Raw genomic sequence first — 18,246 nt, 5'->3', positions numbered from 1 at the left:
ACTTGGCCCCCACATCAATAAGAAATTGTGCCGTCTCGAGAAACCCAGATCCACACGCAACTTCGAATGGTAAAATGTCTTCGCTGACAACATTGATAAGTTTTTCTGTCGCGGCTGTCTTCAAATTTGGCGGAACTTCAGGAACTTTCACGTCTCTCTTGGTATTTAAATAAGTAATTATGCTACTTTGTCGAGCCTCACACGAATGTTTTAGCAAATTTCAAATTCCACTTTTGTGTCCAGTGTAGGAATATACTTTTTTACATGCAAAACAAGCCACTATATCTTTTATCTTTTCGTTGCCATCAAATACGTATGCGAAGTTTTTCCAAATTGGCGATTTCAATTTGTTTTCCTTCACTAATGTAAAATCACCCTTTTTCACCTTACACGAAATTGTATCCATCGATAAGGTGTTCATTTGAAGAAAGAACTCTCACTGATATTTGCTACGATGCACATTGTCACTCGGTCACTACAAAGCGCTAACTGAAGTCAGCGGAAAATTGCAATAGGCACCTGTCTGGTAGACAGTGGGCAGGTTTGCCACCCAGAGAGCACTTCACAGGCCACACAAAAGACACGGTAGCGGAAACGGATTAGGCGCAGGTCTCTTGGGTACAGCTACGTCAGTCGTAGCCAGGGGCTAAGGACAACAGATATCCGCTCTACCCGGGCCCTGCAAGATTCCGAGAATGTCAACACACTTGAAGTTTTGAACTAACATTGCAACATACGTACTGGGCAGATGCCTTGCTCGTTATCCGCAGATGACCCGCGGATATCCGCGCCGGTCGCGATTTTATCCGCCAAGAAACAAATACCGCGGATATCCGCGGATATCCGCATCCGCGCAGACCTCTACCTATATGGTACTTCCGGTTGACCTAGAATCACGAAACTTGGCAGTAAACAAGGTACCACAGTAGAAGTAAAAGAAAATATTGGAAAATTGTTTCTCGTCGTTTGTTATCCGACTGTCAGTCTGTCCAGCTGTTATGGTCCTTTTTTCTCAGGAAAGGGTGGCTGTATCAAGCTGAAATTTATATCATCTACTGTCCCTTGGCGCTGTAAATAAACACAAATTCAGTCATCAAAATCTGTAGTGTCGTTCTCATTGACATAGAATTATATAATTTGGCAAGAAGTTAGGTTCTACGGTACAAGTACATGATAAATCTGAAAATCACTAATCTATAATTATATCACAAGATTTTTTTTAATCAGTCTGTCTGTTAGGACCCCTTTTACTCAGAAATGGGTAGACGTATGAAGTTGAAATTTACGTCACATACTGAGATATACTGTCCCTACACGTTTAAGCTGATAAGTCAATCCAGTCGAAAGATATGACCATTCATGCCACGTATGCTGACGCTCGCTAACCCACTCCTCAAAACCTAGAGGTACTTCCCGTTGACCTAGAATCATGAATTTTGGCAGGTAGTAAGGTTCCACAGTATAAGTAAAAAGAAAATCCGAAAATCTCTAATTTGTAATGACATCACATGAAACAAATTTTTTTGTACTTTGCTATCTGATTCCCGTTTTCTCAGGAACGCGTGGACGAATCAAGTTGAAATTTGAGTCACATACTAAAATCTGCAGTCTAAAAGGAAAGGAAGAAAGATCGGGTTTAACGTCCTGCCGACACTGAGGTCAGTAGAGACAAAGCATAACCTCTTACTGTGTCAAGGATGGGGAAGTAAAGCGGCCCTGCCCTTTCAAAGGAACCATCCCGCCATAGGCTTAGAGTGGTTTAGAAAAATCACCCCTGGTGGTATAAGAAAATTTATACTTCTACGTACCGGGTGATCAAAAAATCAGTATAAATTTGAAAACTGAATAAATCACGGAATAATGTAGATAGAGAGGTACAAATTGACACACATGCTTGGAATGACATGGGGTTTTATTAGAACCAAAAAAAATACAAAAGTTCAAAAAACGTCCGACAAATGGCGCTTCATCTGATCAGAATATCAATAATTAGCATAACAAAGTAAGACAAAGCAAAGATGGTGTTCTTTACAGGAAATGCTCAATATGTCCACTATCATTCCTCAACAATAGATGTAGTCGAGGAATAATGTTGTGAACAGCACTGTAAAACATGTCCGGAGTAATGGTGAGGCATTGGCGTCGGATGTTGTCTTTCAGCATCCCTAGAGATGTCTATCGATCACGATACACTTGCGACTTCAGGTAATCTCAAAGCCAATAATCGCACGGACTGAGGTCTGGGGAACTGGGAGGCCAAGCATGACGAAAGTGGCGGCTGAGCACACGATCATCACCAAACGACGCGCGCAAGAGATCTTTTGCGCGTCTAGCAATATGTGGTGGTTCTAACAAAATCCCATGTCATTCCAAGCATGTGTGTCAATTTTTACCTCTCTATCTACATTATTCCGTGGTTTATTAAGTTTTCAAATTTATATTGACTTTTTGATCACCCGGTATATGCAATCAAATGAAACGGTCATTTAAATTGATTATTTTGATGCTTGGAAACTCGCTCATCAAAACGAATAAAGTACGCCGCCCTCCGCCCCCTCCACCTTCCCCAAACTCTCCCATCAAAACGAATAGGGTATCCCCTCCCCCCCCTTGACCAAGAATCATGAAGTTTAGCAAGACGCAAGGTTTCAAAGCATAAGTAAAGGCAAGAAATTCGAAAATTGTTAATTTTTAATTACACCACACGATTTTTTTTCATTTCTTATGCGAGTGTCTGTCTCTAAGTCTGTTAAGACCCGTTTTCTCATGAGTTACAATACGAGACGTGAAATCGGATAAAATATTTAAACCCAATACATTACTGAATGTCGTGTAATTCGCGAGACCGATATCTTGTCATTATCGCTATCTATAAGAGGCCAATAACGTCGATATCGATATTCTCGATTCTTTGAATGGATGAACTATACATACATAACTGAATTTGTCCAGAACCCTCGGTGCACGAGTCCTATTCGCACTAGGCCAATTTTTATCTATCATGATTATATACTTCATTGTTTCACTTAATTCGGCAGTACTCCTTAACTATTGGTGTTTTGCTTAAAAGGCTCAGGATCCCTTGGCTCTCCAGTTCATTAATGATGCTTCTGTGCCTTACGTGTTCATAAACCGTGGTGGAATCAGACTCTGTGTAACACTATCCAAAAATCGTTACTTACACGAACATGGCACTACTGAATACTAAAAGGTCTGATGACCCTCACTTGCACGAAACTATTGCACTTAGGATACACATTCAGAAAGGAAGATGCCACCGAAGAAGTTTGAGATAAAGAGGATCTTTCTGATATTGGTGAATGAGCCTCTAGGCGAGTTCCTAAACAACAATGCAGTAACACTATTTTAGACGAGTTTAAAGTTGGACTACAAGTTAGGTGGTAGGCATGGTACATCGACATGGCTTCCGTTCTTGTTGCATTCCTCCAGTCGTGACAAACAGAGCCAAAATTTTCAAACCAGTTAGCTTAGAAGACGGAAACAGTGACCATAAGGTCGTTGTCACATCACTGAATACGGTTTTAAATAGGAATACAAAGAAAGGTAGGAAGATCTTCCTGTTTAACAACAGCTGACTTGTCAAGTCAACATAAAAATATCATCTTCAGCATTGACGACGTTCAAGAGCATTTTACAATACGTTTTAGAAAGGTATACGCCGAGGAAAGTTGTGAGGGGTGGACAAGACCCACCGTGGTTCGAAAACCGTGTCGGCAAGCTTCTACGAAAGAAAAGAGAACTTAACTATAAGTCTAAACGTACCCGGTCTGACAGACAAACAAAAACTAGACGAAGCCTAAATCAGCAGAAGTAGGGTCATGAGTCATGCGTTCAATGAATTCGAAAGCAAAATTCTATCTATCCAATTGACAGATAATTCTGGGAATTTTTGGTCTTACGTTAAATTTGTAAACGAATCGAAGCCATCTGTCCAGACGCTGTATGGTTATTATGGCGTGGAAATGGAAGACGGCACAGAAAAGGCCGAAACACTAAACGTCTTTTTCCGAAACTGTTCCGCAGAGGAAGACTGCCCTGTAGCTCTTTCTTTAAATCGTCGCACGGACGACAGAATGACAGATATCGAAATGATTTACTAACGGACAGAAAAGCAACTGAATTCGCTCAACAGAGAAGGGCCGCAGGGCCTGATGGGATTCGCGCCTACACAGAGTACGCAAAAGAACTCGTCCCTCTTCTAGCTGCAAAGTTCCGTACGTCTCTGAAGGAGCAGAGCGTTCCTAGTAATGGAATAAAAGCACCGGTAATTCCCGTATTCAAAACGACTCGTCGAAAGACGAACAAAAATAGACCACTACATCTCTGATGTTGGATTGTAGTAGAATTTTGGAGTATATTTTATTCTCGCGTATTATGAAATTTCTGGAGACCGAAAATATATTCTGCAGGAATCAACATAGATTCTGAAAACAACGATCATTTGAAACACAGCTCACTCTCTTCGTCCAGGAGGTCCAGAAAGCAGTATATGAACAGAGGCAAGCGGTTTGGTAGAGGCCATGTTCCTTGTCTTCCGGAAGGTGCTCGTTACAGTTCCACACTGCGCCTAAAGAACAAAATAAGAGTATACGAAATACGAAACTAATTGCGTGATTGGATTGAAGTGTTTCTTGCAAAGAGAACGCAACATGACATTCTCAATGGAGAGAAGTAGTCAGACGTAAAATTAACTTCGGGCGTGCCCCAAGGGACTGTTCTGGGACCTGCACGAAATTTTTGTACTTTTATAGGTTTATATAACAACAGTATTTGGAATAAGTATAATCGTTGACGTAAGGGTATCTGTGGGAATGCAAAAAAAAAAAATATCTTTAAAAATGAGTGGAACGACATGAAATAATTAACACAAATTTATGATACATCCTTGTATATAGACCTACATTTCCATTCGTACAAAAATGTTTTTGCGTTCATAATGTTTGTTCCGACTTGTATGACTCGCAGACATCAAGAACTGTTAGTAGGGCCACATGAGCCATAACTTTAAATCGAAAATCGTTTTTCAGTCACAGTATACACGTTAGATCGCAGTAGCATTAGGTAAATTACAAGTCAAGACAACAATGACAAACACGTTTGTAGCTTCGGAAAGTATATTCGTTTAGAAAAGTCAGCTTGTACGACGGGCAGGGCTCATGGTTATTATCTACTTCAGTGTTGTATTTATTTTATCCAGTCAACAACTTCTTTAAAAGAAATAAAATCATATTTGTAATAAAAAATACAAAAAAGTGCCTCTTATTCGCGATTAATACTCTAGCTTCTTAAAATATAGGTATGAAGCTGGGCATTCGTGATGCCCTTTTGCCTGTGACAGTTAAAAGTATATTTTATTTTAAAATTTTTAATAAATAGTAAGTTTCAGCATAAAATCGGTATACAGTGTCAGAAGCGGTTAAAGATAAATGTACAGAGAAGTTGCAGAAAATTATAATGCATTGCAGCAAGACCTGCAGAGCATCGACGCTTCGTGCAGGGAGTGGCAGCTGACCCTCACCACAACGTATTGCGAGTACATTTATTGGGTGATTACATGATTGTAGGACAGCCACTGGAAGCATTTACTTTTATAAAATATCTAGGAGTATGGAGCGGTTTGAAGTGGAGCGCCCACATAAAATAAATCACAGATAAATCAGTACCACGCTGAGGTTCATTGGACAAATACTCAGGAAATGTAGTACACTAACAAATGAAGTAGCTTACAAAGCACTCGTTCGACCAATATTTGAATATTGCTTGTCAGCATGGGATCCGTGCCAGATAGGATTGATAGAGGAAATAGAGAAGGTCCAAAGAAGAGCAGCGCGTTTCATTATAGGTTCATTTAGTAGGGTCGGAGGTATAACGGAGATGCTCAGCCAGGTGGGACGTTCTGCATCACGATATGGTCTACTGTTAAAAGTCTGAGAGCATACGTTCCTAGAAAAGTCAACAAATATATATTGCTTCCTCCTACATATATTTCGAGAAAAGACCATAAAGATAAAATTAGAGAGAGAGAGAGGGGGGGGGGGGACTTATCAGTATTCGTTCTTCCCGCGAAGCATTCGCGACTGGAACAGGAAAAGAGGGTCACATACCATAAGGTGGTTTGCGGGGTGTAGATGTAGATGTAAAACGAAATAACTGTAGGAGTCAAGTTTATGAGATATATCAGTATCCAGAAATGCTCACTGTGGATAAGGAGGGAAATTTGAAGCGATGCTAAAGGATTAGATGACACGAGAGGACGGAGATGCGGTAATCGAGGTGGAGTGTACGTCACTGAAAGATTTAGAGGTAAATTAGATGGAGTGTATGTCTGGACGACTATAATATAGAACCTCTCCTATGAGTTAGGTCAAGACTTTGTAGATGTGGAAATTGGTGGAGAGATGCTGTCCCTTGTCCAAACAGTACCAGTTTTAATTTATTGTGAGCTTCCTGTTGAATGGTTAGTAGACAGTGTGCATGTTGGTTTACAGTTGAGGTTTAGGTATTTTAATGTGATAGCTAAATGAACAAGACGGTGAGTGATAGAAGTAAGCCATTGGGGGCGGAAGCTGTGGATGGATCGTTATTAATTAATGTCTGGACTTTGGAACTGAGGAACCATGTTAGATACAACACGTAAATTGATTAAGATCCATTTGGAGGGATCGTTCGTCATGTAGAGTAGAGAGTTAGGAAAGCAGTGCCATCGGCAAATTGTAGAAGGTGAACACTAGGGGGTGGTTCAGGCGTATCGGCGGTGTAGATATATAGAGCATTACGTCATTTTATTATGTTTTAATCGTTCTGTGTCTGTAAGAGATTTCTTGTTAGAAGAAATCTATTACTATCAAACATTCGCTTTAATTTGAAGAAGAAATTTCTGAGATTTTGCGTTTGGAGCACAGCATTGTAAGGAAGTGAATGATGGATTATGAGAAAACCTGAAAAGGAGAGGAAACATTTGAGATGTGGTGTCATAGAAGCATATTGAAAATTAGGTGAACAGTTACGAAATGAGGGTTACAGCAGAATCGCCGAGGAGGGGAGTATGTGGAAAGCATTGACAAGAAGAGGGGACAGGACGATAAGGACATGTGTTACGACATCAGGGAATAGTACTAGAAGGAGCTGTAGAGGGTAAAAACTGAAGAGGAAGACAGGAATTGGAATCCATCCGCAAATAATTGAAGACGTAGGTTGAAAGCGCTACACTGAGGTGAAAAACGTGGGCACAGGAGAGGAATTCGGAGCGGGTCGCGTTAAAACAGTCAGAAGACTGTTGACTGAAAAAAAAAGTCAGAGAGAGAGACAGCACTAACAGTTCCGAATAAGTTCAGTCAGTTTCCTGACAAATCAGTGCAACACAAAAAAAATTTTAGAATGGTTCTGAATCCACAGATATGCAGTCCAAAAAATGACACGGCTATCTATAAGTTAAAAACTGTAGGGGAAGACAGAGATTGAAATAAGAGTATATCCAATGATAACTGAGGACGTAGAGTGCAAGTGCTACGCTGAGAATGTAGAGTGCAAATGCTACTCTGAGATAAAGAGGTTGGTACAGAGAAGGAAATCGTGGTGAGCCACATCAGATCAGTCAAAAGACTGATGACTATACAAAACATCGCAGAGAGGGTTATTCAGGGTATGAACCGTTAACCTTCATGCGCTCGCGCTAGAAATAGTCACGCAAGTGCTCGTGCGGGCGGTTGGCCGACCGCCCGAGAGTTTTCATCAATCTCTCGAGGTTTTCCGTTTTTAAAGGTCATATTTCCATAAAATATCGACATAGGATATCTCACACAATATTGCAAACACATTTGTAATCAAATTTATTTATTTAACAATAAAAGGAAGACAAATACCCAAATGAAATATAAGAACATTTTTTTAATTGTAATGTTTTGGGACTATATAATGTAATACTTAAGACTAGAATTATTCACTGTCTTAACTCGTCACAAGAAAAGCTAATTTTGCTTTGATAAAAGAATGTTTGATTGAAAACGTCACAAACATTTCTGTCAGATGAAAAATGCTGATCAGTCTGTATCCATTTCATTTTCGTTTTGAGGCTGACAACAATTATTGCACGTAACTGTCGGGGTTGAATGTCGTAGACAGGCGTTTCATACAGATTCACCGCATTCTCGCTTTGTTTTTATATTCTTTGTTGTGCCACACAAATAACATATTCCTCTCCTTTTAGGTGCTGATACAGCTGGATAAACTACGTCATTCTCTCTGTAATTTTCCAAAAATACTAACAAATCTTTTGGTAAATGCTTCAATTTAGCTCTGTGTTTCAGGTTTTCGCTCATCACTTCTAAAGAAAACGCATGTAAGAATTGTCTTCTCGTTTTTTCTTTCATATTACCTGTGTCGAATTGAAAAATGCGTAACCAATTTATTCCTGTCAAGTCAAGTATGCGGAAAAATATACATGCAGGCCACCTTTGTGTTCTTATTCATGTTGAAATTCTGGAGCACATGAGGTCTACAGTATCAACTACACCTTTGGTTGAATTATAGTCTGTGATTTGTACAGGTTTTTTGGTATCTTCGTCAGTGATGTCGGTATCATCCATTGTGGAGAGCACTACTACAGCTTTCCTTTTTTTTGTAATCATAGAAATCAAAGTTTTGTCATCCTGACAACCGAACATGTAGTCTCCTGCCACTACATTTCCATTAACTGTAACAAATTCTGGGGGAATTTCTTTTTTATTTTTTCTCATTGTACCTAAAAAAGTGAGCCCTCTGCTAAGGAGGTATTCAGCCAACGGGTAACTTGAAAAATAATTATCAGTTGTTACATTTCTATTTGTTCCTTCTATGCATTCAACCAATCTAGCGACCAAGTCGTATGGTTTGTTGGAGAGTACGTTAAGGCCTGGCACTTGTTTTCCGCAGTACACTTCTAAATTATATGTATAAAAAGTGCGTGCATCACACAATGCATACATTTTTAACCTGTATTTGGCTGGTTTTTGAGACATGTACTGGGTGAATGAACATCGTCCTGTAAACGTAACCAACATCTCATCAACAGTGACAAATTCCCCTAAACTGAATGATTTTTGGCTGTTAGCAATGAAAGAAGACAAAATTTCAGGTATAGGAGCACGTTTTTCCGTTGCTTGACGTTCCAATCTAGTGTTTAGGTCATCAAAGCTTATAGCTCGGAGCAAAAATCTAAATCTATTTAGGCTGAAATTGGCTCGCAAAATTGTCAGACCTGTTCCATTGCTATTGAAATATTCAGAGAAATTAGCACGGTTTCATCTTTTGACCGCAATCAAAAACAGAGCACCAAACAATGCTAGCATTTCAGCCGTTGTTGTCGGCTTATAGTCCCTTTCACGTACTTCAGAGTTGCTGCTTCCTTCTGCCAGTGCTTGACGTGCCAATTTTTTTCCTTTCTATATAAATATCCGTGTACCTTACGATCCCTTCTACCATTTCGGGAGTTATTATACACTGAAAACTCTCAAGTCGAGTTTCACATTGTCTGGCTTGTCCTCTAGGACCTGGTAGAGTTTAGATTATATTTTTTTACTTTCATGTTGGTAATATTAGCACTACTAGCCCAAATAGTTTCCATGTCCTTACCTATATAAAATCCGATGTCATTTGTTGGTAGATCCTGTTGATCTAAGTCATTTTCTCCCCGTTTTCCAAATCAATTTCCGACTCACTTTGATGTATATCATCTTCAGTCCCTTCTTGTTCATAATCTGGGTCATCGGAAACGTCATCTTCTAGGGATTCCTCATGGCCTTTCCCCTCTGCTTCCTCTCTCTCCAATTCAGCCAAGATTCTATATATGTCATCAGACGTAAGGTTTCGTCGTTCCCTTTAAAAAATAAAAATAATTGTTACTTTTGCCAACAGAAATTTCCTAGAATGACAAAGTGCTCAAGTAGAAAGAAAAACAGAATTTTTGAATGGCAAAATTTATAGAAAGTAATGCACATTCACTAGAGAATTGGAAGAGTCTATAAAATTGAGGAATTATAGGGGAACTACAAAAAGAAATAATTACATTCCGAAGTAGACGAGTAGAACAAAGTCTCGTAAGCGCTCGCAAGGCGGTAACTGACCGTTTTTGTAAGTGCCGTAAGCGCTTGCAAGGCGGTAAACTGACCGTGTATGTAAGTGCAGTAATCGCTCGCAAGGCGGTAAACTGACCGCCGAAGGTGTTCGGACCTATTTGAACTTGTCCTGAGAGGCAGAGAGGTGCTACTTGGAAGAACTTTAAGCAGCATCTGTCGGAAAAAGGTGCAACTAGAGAATACATGTCCCTCCCGCCACCTCGTTACCTTTGTGGTGTAAGTATGGCGCGAAATTGCAAAAAGGCGGTCACTTCACCGCCCGCGCGAGCGCATGAAGGTTAAAAGGCCTAATTCGTTTCAGCCAAATACCAGGAGATCTGCTAGTGGGTCCCAATCGAAGATTTTTTTTCGAAGGTCGGAGGGGAGAGACTCCCAGTTCAGACGTTTGCATTATAAGCAAGCAGAAACCCCAAAAACCACGGTCCGAAATGGGGGATAGGAGGTAGTAATAATTAATTTCTGGGACAATACATTCCGTACAATGGTATGACGGCATAGAACGTGTTTGAGTAATTGTATTCGTGTGGGACAGAGTAAAATCAATGACTTTGTGAACAAGTGCAGTTTACGTAATGCTGTTGGCCTTACGACCCAAACTTTACATCGTTTCGGGCTGACATAGCTACTTCTCCACCTTCAGCAACTGTCCTTTGCCATAAAGCGGTCACGGGGTTCGCGAGGATGCCTTTTGCTCTGCAGCGGGAGAGCTGTGCCGCGAGCACACTTCATATCATATCCAATACACGCGCCGCGTTATGCAATAGCATTTCCCGGCAAAGTGCATTTGGCCCTCGATCTGGCGCCGCCTCGCGATGCGGAATGCCGATGGAGGGTGGGAGGGTGCTGCCCGGCGACGCATGAGGAGCGCAGCCAGCAGCGGCGGTGCTCGGGCACTCCGCCCCAGGCCGAGCGCGTCGCCCCACCCACACACAAAGTCGCTGCCAACGTTTCACGATTTTCGTACCAGCTAAGAAGGCACTCTTTTTTTGTGACAATCGCCTCACAGATCTGATCTGAAAAGCATAGCGAACCGTACTATCAAACAAAGAAAACAAAAGTTCAGATACCTCAATTTACCTTTGAACTAGTATTCGTTGGCAATATTACGATTTTCTAATGTTAACGAATCTGCTGGAAACTCACAGTGAAGATTTACTCCGGAACCGATGGAAATACACTGAAGAGCCAAAGAAACTGGTACACCTGTCTAATATCGTGTAGCCCCCCCCCCCCCCCCCTGCGAGCACGCAGAAGTGCCGCAACTCGACGTGGCATGTCTGAAGTAGTGCTGCAGGGAACTGACACCATGAATCCTGCAAGGCTGTCCATAAATCCGTAAGAGCACAAGGGAATGAAGATCTCTTCTGAACAGCACGTTGCTAGGTATCCCAGATACGCTCAATAATGTTCATGCCTACGTAGCTTGGTGGTCAGCGGAAGTGTTTAAATTCGGAAGAGTGTTCCTGGAGTCACTCTGTAGCAATTCTGGACGTGTGCTGTGTCGCATTGTCATGCTTGAACTGCCCAAGTCCGTCGGAATACACAATGGACATGAATGGGTGTAGGTGATCACACAGGATGCTTACGTAAGTGTCACCAGTCAGAGTGGTATCTAGACGTATCAAGGGTCCCATATCACTCCAACTGCACATGCTCCGCACCATGACAGAGACTCCACCAGCTTGAAAAATCCCCTGCTGGCATGCAGGGTCCATGAATTCAAGAGGTTGTCTCCATATCCGTACGCGTCCATCCGCTAGATACAATTTGAAACGAGACTCGATCGACCAAGAAACATGTTTCCAGTTATCAGCAGTCCAAGGGTCCAGCCGAGGCGTAAAGCTTTGTGTTGTGCAGTCTCAAGGGTACACGAGTGGGTCCTCGGCTCCGAAAGCCCTTATCGATGATGTTCCGTTGAAAGGTTCACACGCTGACACTTGTTGATGGCCCAACATTGAAATCTGCAGCAATTTGTGGAAGGGTTGCAATTCTGTCTCGCTGAACGATTTTCTTCAGTCGTCGTTCGCCTTGCAGGATTTTTTTTCCGGCCTCAGCGATATCGGAGATTTGAAGTTTTACCGGATTTCTGATATTCACGGTACACTCGTGAAATGGTCGTACTGGAAAATCCCCACTGTATTGCTCTCTCGGAGACGCTGTGTCCCATCACTCGCGCGCCGACTATAACACCACGTTCAAACTCACTTATACCTTGATAACCTGCCATTGTAGGAGCAGTAACCGATCTAACAACTGCGCCAGACACTTGTTGTCTTTTATAGGCGTTGCCGACCACAGCATCGTATTATGCCTTTTTACGTACCTTTGTATTTGAATACGCATGCCTATACCAGTTTCTTTGGCGCTTCAGTGTATTTATGGCCGCTTGGATTTCCATTTCACCAAACCTTTACCAAATCCTGCAGATCCTCCAACGCCATTCACTCTGACGCGCCTTCCGTATCATCTACATCGACATGAGTGCTCTGCAATTCACAGTCAATTGCATGGAAGAGCGTTCATCGAACCACCTTTCATGCAATTTCTCTGTCGTTCCATTGTAGAACGGCGTGCGGGAAAAAAGAGCACTTAAATCTTTCTGTGCGTGTTCGATTTGTCTTATTGTGTTATGATGACCATTTCTCCCTATGTAGGTGGGCGCCAACAGAATATTTTCGCAGTCGTATGAGAAAGTTGATGGCTGAAATTTCATGAGAAGATCTTGCCGCAAAGAAATAGGTCTTCGTATCATGTCCGTGGCACTCTGTTCCCTATTTCACGGTAGTACAAAACGAACTACCGTTGTATGAATTTTTTCGATGTCCTCCGTCGATCCTATTTGATACAGATCCCACACCACACAGCAGTACAGCAGACTGGCTTGGACAAGTATGCTGTAAACAGTATCTTTAGTAGACCTACTGCACTTTCTAAGTTTTCTGCCAATAAATCGCAGGCTTTGGTTTGCTTTCCCCACAACATTATCAATGTGATGGTTACAGCTTAAGTTATTGGTAATTGTAATTCCTAACCACTTAGTTGAATTTACGGCCTTTAGATATGTATGATTTATCGTGTAACCGAAATGTAGCAGATTAATTTTGGTACTCATGTGGGTCACTTCACATTTTTCATGATTTAAAGTCAATTGCCACTTTTCGCAACATACAGATATCTTGTCTGAAACGTTTTGCAATTTCTTTTGATCATCTGATGACTACAAGACGATATATAACGGTATCATCCACAAACAATCGCCTACTCATATTGTCTCGTAAATCGTTTTTGTAGATCAGGAACAGCAGAGAGCCAATAACATTTCCTTGGGCAACACCGAATATTACTTCAGTTTTACTCAATGACTTCCCGCCAGTTACTAAGAAATGGGACCTTTCTGGCAAGAAATCACAAATCTAGTCGCACTACTGAGATGATACTCCATAGGCACGCAATTTCATTAGAAATCGCTATTCAGGTACATTGTCAAAAGCCTTCTGGAAATCTAAAAATGTGTAATCAGTTTGACATCCTTGTGAATAGCATTCATTACTTCGTGAGAATAAACAGCTAGTTGTGTTTCACAAGAACTATGTTTTCTGAATCCGTGTCGGCTGTTTCTCAATAAATCGTTTTCTTCGAGATGTAATGTTTGAACGCGGTATATGTTTCAAAATCCTATTGCAGATCGACGTTAGCCATGTGGGTCTGTAATACAGCGGATTACTCCTATTTCTTTTCATGGATATTGGTGTGACTTGTGCAACTGTCTGCTCCTTGGATACAGATTTTTCAACGTATGGTCGTATGTGATTGCTAAATATGGAGCTATTGTACCAGCATACTCTGAGAGTAACCTGACTGGTATACAATCAGGACCGGAGGCCTTGGCTTTATTAAGTGATTTAAACTGCTTTGGTACACTGAGGATATCTACTTCTAAGCTACTCATGTTGGCAGTTGTTCTTCGTTCGAATTCTGGAATTTTACCTCGTCTTCTTTGGTGAAGGAATTTTAGAGAACCGTATTTAGCAACTCTGCTCTAGTGGCCACCAACTATAATTTAAACACGTATTTTGGCCATCGTATCGAGGATAGACTGAAGTCACCAGCAACTATAATTGTATGAGTGGGGCACCAATATGAAATCTACATCTACATTTATACTCCGCAAGCCACCAAACGGTGTGTGGCGGAGGGCACTTTACGTGCCACTGTCATTACCTCCCGTTCCTGTTCCAGTCACGAATGGTTCGCGGGAAGAATGACTGCCGGAAAGCCTCCGTGCGCGCTCGAATCTCTCTAATTTTACATTCGTGATCTCCTCGGGAGGTATAAGTAGGGGGAAGCTATATATTCGACACCTCATCCAGAAACGCACACTCTCGAAACCTGGACAGCAAGCTACACCGCGATGCAGAGCGCGTCTCTTGCAGAGTCTGCCAATTGAGTTTGCTTAACATCTCCGTAACGCTATCACGCTTACCAAATAACCCTGTGACGAAACGCGCCGCTCTTCTTTGGATCTTCTCTATCTCCTCCGTCAACCTGACCTGGTACGGATCCCACATTGATGAGCAATACTCAGGTATAGGTCGAACGAGTGTTTTGTAAGCCACCTCCTTTGTTGATGGACTACGTTTTCTAAGGACTCTCCCAATGAATCTCAACCTGGCACCCGCCTTACCAACAATCAATTTTATATGATGATTCCACCTCAAATCGTTCCGTACGCATACTCCCAGATATTTTACAGAAGTAGCTTCTACCAGTGTTTGTTCCGCTACCATATAATCATACAATAAAGGATCCTTCTTTCTATGTATTCGCAATACATTACATTTGTCTATGTTAAGGGTCAGTTGCCACTCCCTGCACCAAGTGCCTATCCACTGCAGATCTTCCTACATTTTGCTGCAGTTTTCTAATGCTACAACTTCTCTGTATACTACAGCATCATCCGCGAAAAGCCGCATGGAACTTCCGACACTATCTACGAGGTCATCTATATATATTGCGAAAAGCAATGGTCCCATAACACTCTCCTGTGGCACGCCAGACGTTACTTTAACGTCTGTAGACGTCTCTCCATTGAGAATAACACGCTGTGTTCTGTTTGCTAAAAATTCTTCAGTCCAGCCACACAGCTGGTCTGATATTCCGTAGGCTCTTAACATTGTTTATCAGGCGACAGTGCGGAACTTTATCGAACGCTTTCCGGAAGTCAAGGAAAATTGCATCTACCTGGGAGCCTGTATCTAATATTTTCTGGGTCTCATGAACAAATAAAGCGATTTGGGTCTCACACGATCGCTGTTTCCGGAATCCATGTTGATTCCTACAGAGTAGATTCTGGGTTTCCAGAAATGACATGATACGCGAGCAAAAAACATGTTCCAAAATTCTGCAACAGATCGTCGTCAGAGATATAGGTCTATAGTTTTGCGCGTCTACTCGACGACCGTTCTTGAAAACTGGAACTACCTGTTCTCTTTTCCAATCATTTAGAACCTTCCGTTCCTCTAGAGACTTGCAGTACACGGCTGTTAGAAGGGGGGGGGGGGGGGGCAAGTTCTTACGTGTACTCTGTGTAGAGTCGAATTGGTATCCCGTCAGGTCCAGTGGACTTTCCTCTGTTGAGTGATTCCAGTTGCTTTTCTATTCCTTGGACACTTATTTCGATGTCAGCCATTGTTTCGTTCGTGGGAAGATTTAGAGAAGGAACTGCAGTGCGGTCTTCCTCTGTGAAACAGCTCTGGAAAAAGGTGTTTGGTATTTCATCTTTACGCGTGTCATCCTCTGTTTCAATGCCATTATCATCCCAGAGTGTATGGATATGCTGTTTCGATCCTCTTACTGATTTAACGTACGACCAGAACTTCTTAGGATTTTGTGTCAAGTCAGTACATAGAATTTTACTTTCGAATTTACCGAACGCTTCACGCATAGCCCTCCTTCCGCTAACTTTGACATCGTTTAGCTTCTGTTTGTCTGAGAGGTTTTGGCTGCGTTTAAACTTGCAGTGAAGCTGTCTTTGCTTTCGCAGTAGTTTCCTAGCTTTGTTGTTGAACCACGGTGGGTTTTTCCCGTCCCTCACAGTTTTACTCGGTACGTACCTGTCTAAAACGCATTTTACGATTGCCTTGAGCTTTTTCCATCAACACTCAACATTGTCAGTGTCGGAACAGAAATTTTCGTTTTGATCAGTTAAGTAGTCTGAAATTTGCCTCCTATTACTCTTGCTAAATAGATAAACCTTCCTTCCTTTTTTTACATTCCTATTTACTTCCATATTCAGGGATGCTGCAACGGCCTTATGATCACTGATTCCCTGTTCTGCGCTTACAGAGTCGAAAAGTTCGTGTCTGTTTGTTATCAGTAGGTCTACATCTACATCTACATCCATACTCCGCAAGCCACCTGACGGTGTGTGGCGGAGGGTACCCTGAGTACCTCTATCGGTTCTCCCTTCTATTCCAGTCTCGTATTGTTCGTGGAAAGAAGGATTGTCGGTATGCTTCTGTGTGGGCTCTAATCTCTCTGATTTTATCCTCATGGTCTCTTCGCGAGATATACGTAGGAGGGAGCAATATACTGCTTGACTCTTCGGTGAAGGTATGTTCTCGAAACTTTAACAAAAGACCGTACCGAGCTACTGAGCGTCTCTCCTGCAGAGTCTTCCACTGGAGTTTATCTGCCATCTCCGTAACGCTTTCGCGATTACGAAATGATCCTGTAACGAAGCGCGCTGCTCGCCGTTGGATCTTCTCTATCTCTTCTATCAACCCTATCTGGTACGGATCCCACACTGCTGAGCAGTATTCAAGCATTGAGCGAACAAGCGTACTGTAACCTACTTCCTTTGTTTTCGGATTGCATTTCCTTAGGATTCTTCCAATGAATCTCAGTCTGGCATCTGCTTTACCAACGATCAACTTTATATGATCATTCCATTTTAAATAAATCCTAATGCGTACTCCCAAATAATTTATGGAATTAACTGCTTCCAGTTGCTGACCTGCTATTTTGTAGCTAAATGATAAGGGATCTATCTTTCTGTGTATTCGCAGCACATTACACTTGTCTACATTGCGATTCAATTGCCATTCCCTGCACCATGAGTCAATTCTCTGCAGATCCTCCTGCAATTCAGTACAATTTTTCATTGTTTCAACCTCTCGATACACCACAGCATCATCTGCAAAAAGCCTCAGTGAACTTCCGATGTCATCCACTAGGTCATTTATGTATATTGCGAATAGCAACGGTCCTATGACACTCCCCTGCGGCACACCTGAAATCACTCTTACTTCGGAAGACTTCTCTCCATTGAGAATGACATGCTGCGTTCTGTTATCTAGGAACTCTTCAATCCAATCACACAATTGGTCTGATAGTCCATATGCTCTTACTTTGTTCATTAAACGACTGTGGGGAACTGTATCGAACAATGGATTGGAGGAAATCCTCTCTGGCTTCTGGCGGCTATCTGATTTGGTGAAGACTGCCAGTATCGCCTTGGAATGAAGGTCCAAGAGGTTATCTCCACAAGTCGGTTTTCTGTTTAATTGCTCGAAGTAGTTTTCGGATAGTGCACTCAGTATAATGTCACTCGATGTTCTGGACCTTCCACCCGTCCTAAACATCTGGGTGTCCCAGTCTGTATCTGGTAAATTGAAATCTCCACCTAAGACTGTAACATGCTGAGGAAATTAATGTGAAATATATTCCAGATTTTCTCTCAGTTGCTCCGCCACTAATGCTCCTGAGTCGGGAGGTCGGTAATAGGAGACGATTATTAACATAGCTCGGTTGTTGAGTATAACCTCCACTCATAATAATTCACAGGAACCATCCACTTCTATTTCACTACAGGATAAACTACTACTAAAGGTACGTTTACACTGGGATACATGTATCGCAACATGTATGAGCGACATGTCAATTTGACATGTCGCGATACATCACCTCATACAAAAATTCACGGAACTTGTATGCGGACACTCGAGCTCATACATGTCGCGTATACATTTTGTATATCGCTTTTTGGCCATATACGCGACATGTATGAGCGACGTTTGAAGAACTCGCACATGCGCAGTACTATCATTTCCTG

The sequence above is a fragment of the Schistocerca nitens genome, chromosome 6 (assembly GCF_023898315.1).
Source record: "Schistocerca nitens isolate TAMUIC-IGC-003100 chromosome 6, iqSchNite1.1, whole genome shotgun sequence".
Lineage (NCBI taxonomy): Eukaryota > Metazoa > Arthropoda > Insecta > Orthoptera > Acrididae > Schistocerca > Schistocerca nitens.
Note: the sequence above shows the minus strand (reverse complement) of the source record.